This window comes from Danio aesculapii, chromosome 15 (assembly GCF_903798145.1).
Source record: "Danio aesculapii chromosome 15, fDanAes4.1, whole genome shotgun sequence".
Classification (NCBI taxonomy): domain Eukaryota; kingdom Metazoa; phylum Chordata; class Actinopteri; order Cypriniformes; family Danionidae; genus Danio; species Danio aesculapii.
Genome location: NC_079449.1, coordinates 36933523 through 36938522, shown reverse-complemented (window position 1 = coordinate 36938522; position 5000 = coordinate 36933523).

Below are 5000 nucleotides of genomic sequence, written 5' to 3'. Positions count from 1 at the left end.
TTTTTTTTTTTTTTTCTTTATTTTATATCAAAAATTAAAAACAATTACATTCAGGTAATAATACATGTACATTATATAAAGCCATTTGAACATATATATTCCCACATAAAAAGTCTTTTTTAAATACATCAATCTTGTCATTCGTGTTACAATAATAGAAAAGAGCATTAAGCAGTACAGACATTTTCCTTTTAAACAATTTACACACAGATATTTTGCCATTCTTTTCTTTAACAGCATTCCTTCTATTCCATATCACAATTCTTGCAACTGTTAAAATGAAATTAATGAACCTTGTATTTTTACCTTCTGTTTTACAACCAAATAAAAATAATGTTTCCCATTCCTCATCAACAACCTGTTTTTCAATCCCCATTTCATTTATCATTTCTTTAATTTTTCCAATAAAACATTCTAACTCTTTGCATTTGAAAAACAAATGTAGTATACCTTCATCTTCTTCATTACAAACTTTACATCTTGCATCATTTGCCAAACCTATTTTACACAATCTCATTTCACTTAATAAACAGTTTTGCCTTAAAATGTAATCAAAATTCTCTAAAATTGGACTTTTCCACCAAGCTCTCAGATTTTGCCATATTTCCTTTGTTTCTATATTGGGATATAATCTTTTCCAGTACTCTTCTGCTTTGGGTGTAACAAACACGTCTTTACATAAACATGAATAAAACATCTTCAGTATACCATCTTTGAAAGCATATTGATTTTCTTTAAAGTTAATCACCCTTCCTTCATCGCTGTGCATATCCAAATTATTTTCTATCATTTCTTTCCATTCTTTTGGTATATTGTTTTTCAAGTTATTCAATTGATTTTCAATAACTCCTTTAGTTTCGTTTTCATAGTTTTCTATTATTGCATCTTTTATGACTTGCACCTGTACATAACCAGGTATCACTTCATATAATATATCTTTAATTTGCTTTATTCCTGCATAATACCATTTCTTATAAAAAATAGTGTAATTCCCTTTTTTAATGTAATCATTTAAAAACAGCGGTTGCTTTAAAATCTCTTCTTTACTAAAAGTACAATCAATATGCTTTCTAAAATCTCCCCATGCCTTGATAACTTCTTTATAGAATTCTGGAATCCCATTCATCATATTCTCTTTGGGCTTCATCCATAATATATATTCTTGCATTTCCCCACATTTATTTAAAAAATATGTCATCGCATCTTTCCATACGTGTTTTTCTTCTTTCCAGTATTTATTTACAGTTTTTATTCGTATGCTTTTCATTCTGATAAGTGGATCGATTAAACCTAACCCCCCTTCTTCTACTTTACCAATTATGGTATTATAAGCTATCTTGGAAGGTTTCCCGTCCCATATAAAATCTAATACAGATAGCTTTTATCTTCTTATATACACTCATTGGCAAACTCACTGTACCTAAAACATACCACATTTTTGATAAAAATAAGGAATTTAAAACTAAAACTTTCCCCTTTAAAAACAAACCTCTTAATTTCCAGAAATGTAATCTTTTTTCCATTCCTTTTAAAACTTCCTCCCACACTAAATCCCTTGTTTCATTTTCATTTTCACCAACCCTTATACCTAAAATCTTCATATTGGTTTTCTCCTCTTTAAATTGGATTTTTTCTGGTAAAACCTTTGTTTTTCCTATTCTCATGTATTTCGTTTTTTCCTTATTAATTTTTGCTCCTGTTCCTTTACAATATCTGTTTAAAATTTCCTCTGCTTTTTCAATACTTTTAATATCTTTTACTATTAAAGTTGTATCATCAGCATATTGAAATATTTTTTGTTCTGACTCTGTTCCTTTTATACATAATCCTCGTATTTGCTTTTCATTATCAATTGCTAACCCCAGTGTTTCAGATACAAGTGTGTATAGTAGTGCTGACATTGGACATCCTTGTCTTATCGATCTTGTTACTTTAAAATCTTTAGTTAAAAAACCATTTACTTTTATACAGCTTGTTATATCTGTATATAAACATTTTATCCATTGTAGATATCTTTTTCCAAAACCAAATCTCTCCATTACATTCATCATATATTTGTGTTCCACTCTATCAAAAGCTTTTTCCAAATCTACACTAATTATATATCCTGTTTCTTTTTCCTCTCTCATATACCAGATTATGTCTCTTATATTGTTTATGACATCCGTTATGTCTCTTTTTAGAACCGCATATGCTTGATTTGTTTGGATTATGTTTGGTACAACTACTTTCAATCTGTTAGCTAAGACTTTCGCTAAAATTTTATAGTCTGTGTTCAGCATACTTAAGGGTCTATAATTTTTTAAGTCTTCCTTGTCTCCATTTTGTTTATAAATCATTTTAACCATTCCTTTTTTCATACTATTAGTTAACTCCCCTTTTTCATAAATATCACTGTATATTATATTTAAAATAGGACTTAAAACATTTTTAAAAACTTTATAAAACTCAACTGGTAGTCCATCTATTCCTGGACTTTTCCCATTTCTCAACTGATCAATAGCTGTTTCTATTTCTAAATCTGTTATCTCACTCTCGCACATTTCCTCGTCCTCTTTATTTAATTTTACTGTTATTTTTTCTAATAAGAAATTTTCATCATTTAAAACTACTCCATTTTCTGTAAATAATTCCTTATAAAATCGTCTAGTTTCCTTTAAAATTCCCTCTTTGTCCTCTACAGTTTTCCCATCTTGTGTTTTTATACATTTGATTATAGCTGCTCTCTGTCTTGTTTTTTCTAATTCATAAAAGTATTTTGTACTTCTTTCTCCTTCTACAATGTCTTTAGCTCTGCTTCTAATAATTACTCCCTTACACTTTTCTTCTTCGATTTTCTTCAGCTTTTCCTGTAATTCTATTATTTTGTCAACATTTATCCCATTTACTTTACTCATTTCTTCATCCCATTCTTTTCTAATTTGATTTTCCTTGAATTTTTTTGCCTTTTGTCTTTTTTCTGATATATTTATTGAGTATTCTTTTATTCTATTTTTCAGATTATCCCACCATAAACTTGTTTCTGTTTCAAACATTTCATCATTCACACTATTGATTATTATATTTTCTATTTCCATTTTATACATTTCTATTTTGAACAACTCAGTGTTGAGTATCCACACTCCTGGTCCTTTTTCAATCTCATTAAAATTCATCGTTATCCATATAAAATCATGATCACTCTCACTATAGGTTTTGTAGAAAACTTTGTTGACATATTGTACTTCTTTCTTCTTACATAAAAACAAGTCAATTCTACTTTGCTTTAAAATCCTATTTACAATTTGTCTTCTTGAATATTCTCTTTTCACACCATTTTGCTCTCTCCATACATCTACTAAATCACATTTCCTCATTAAATTCTGTAGTTCATTCCTTCCTCTGTCTGTTCTAAAATCCATTGAGTCATCTTTATCTATTCTTTGCATGGCAACATTAAAATCTCCTAAAATAAATATGTTTTCATTCTTATCTATTAACTTATCTATTTCCTTATAAAAGTTATATTTCTCCTTTTCCTCATTTGGTGCATGTATGTTGCATACTCTAAAACTTTTCCCATTATACATAACTTTTACAATTATAATTCTTCCGTCTGTGTCTTTATAGTCTAATTCTACTTTTTCAAAAATCCCTCTTTTTATCAAAATTGCTACCCCTCTTTTCTTTTCTATATCTCCATTACTAAATATTTCCCCATTCCACAATTTTCTCATTTCATTTTTAATCTCATCTTCCCACTTTGTCTCTTGTAAACATAATATATCACACTTTTTTGTCAAACACGTTAATCTTTCAAACTTTTCACATTTTGACAATCCTCTTACATTCAGTGATACCACACATACATTACTCATTAGGAAAATTATTGGATAAACCAATAACCACCATTATTCTGAGTCACTGTCACTTAAACAAATGTTTCTTGCATCTCCTTTTTCAAATTTTTTCCTTTCCATTCTTTCTTTAATCTCTTCTCTTCTCATTTTCTGCCGTTGTAGAACAAGTTCAATGTTTAAGCCACTTTTACATCTTGATTTTAAATCTTTTATCTTTTTACCTTTTTCTTTTTTTTCCAGTCCATAATTCCCCCTTTCAAAGTCCATTCCTCTTACCTCATTTAGTGCTCTTGTTTCATTGTCCTCAGTCCTTTTCTTCTCTTGTCTCTCTTCATTGTTCAGTTCTATAGCGCCTTCATCATATTGTTCTTCATCAAATTGTCCATTATTTGGTTCTCCTTCCTCCTCGTTTGCTCCTTCTCCCAGTTCCATTCCTTTATCCTCTTCCTCATATCTATCCTCTTCTGTATTGTTTTCTTCTCCAGTTTTGTCCTCCTTCCTTTCTGTTGCCGTATTATCAAGTGACACTTGTATTTCCATCCTTTCCATTTCCTCCTCTTTTTCACAGTTACATCTTGTCAATGCCCTCTCGCAGCCCTGGCACTGCAGAACTTCGCAGTCCCGCACATAATGCCCCTGCTGAAGACATCTTCTACATGTGAACTTTGGGCAGTCTTTCTTCTCATGCTCTGTACTGGAGCAAAGTCTGCACATTTTCAGTTGATTATCATGAATCACTCTGAAATATTGTATCCCTTCTTCTGTAACAAAGCCAACATTGTATGGTAAAGATTTAACTTCTTTGGGAAATTTTACCTTCACAAAGCGTGTTCCGTCTGCCACCATTGTTCCCGGATGATATTTTCTTCTTATAGGAAGTATAGGAGTTACTCCCCAATTACTGAGTTTTTGTTGTATCTCTTCATCCTGTATGTAACTGGGCAAGTTCAGAAAAGATACCATTTTTTCTGTTGCACACAGCTTTTTTATCTCACATTCTTCTCCATTAATCATCAGTCCATTCATCAATATCTCACATTCTTTTTCACTTTCCATTGTCAGCTCAAATTCATTGTTGTTTTTCCGTCTCAGTCCAAATAATTTGCCAATCCCGACTTTGTCTTCCACTGCTTTGATTATGTTATTTATAGTTGAGTTTTC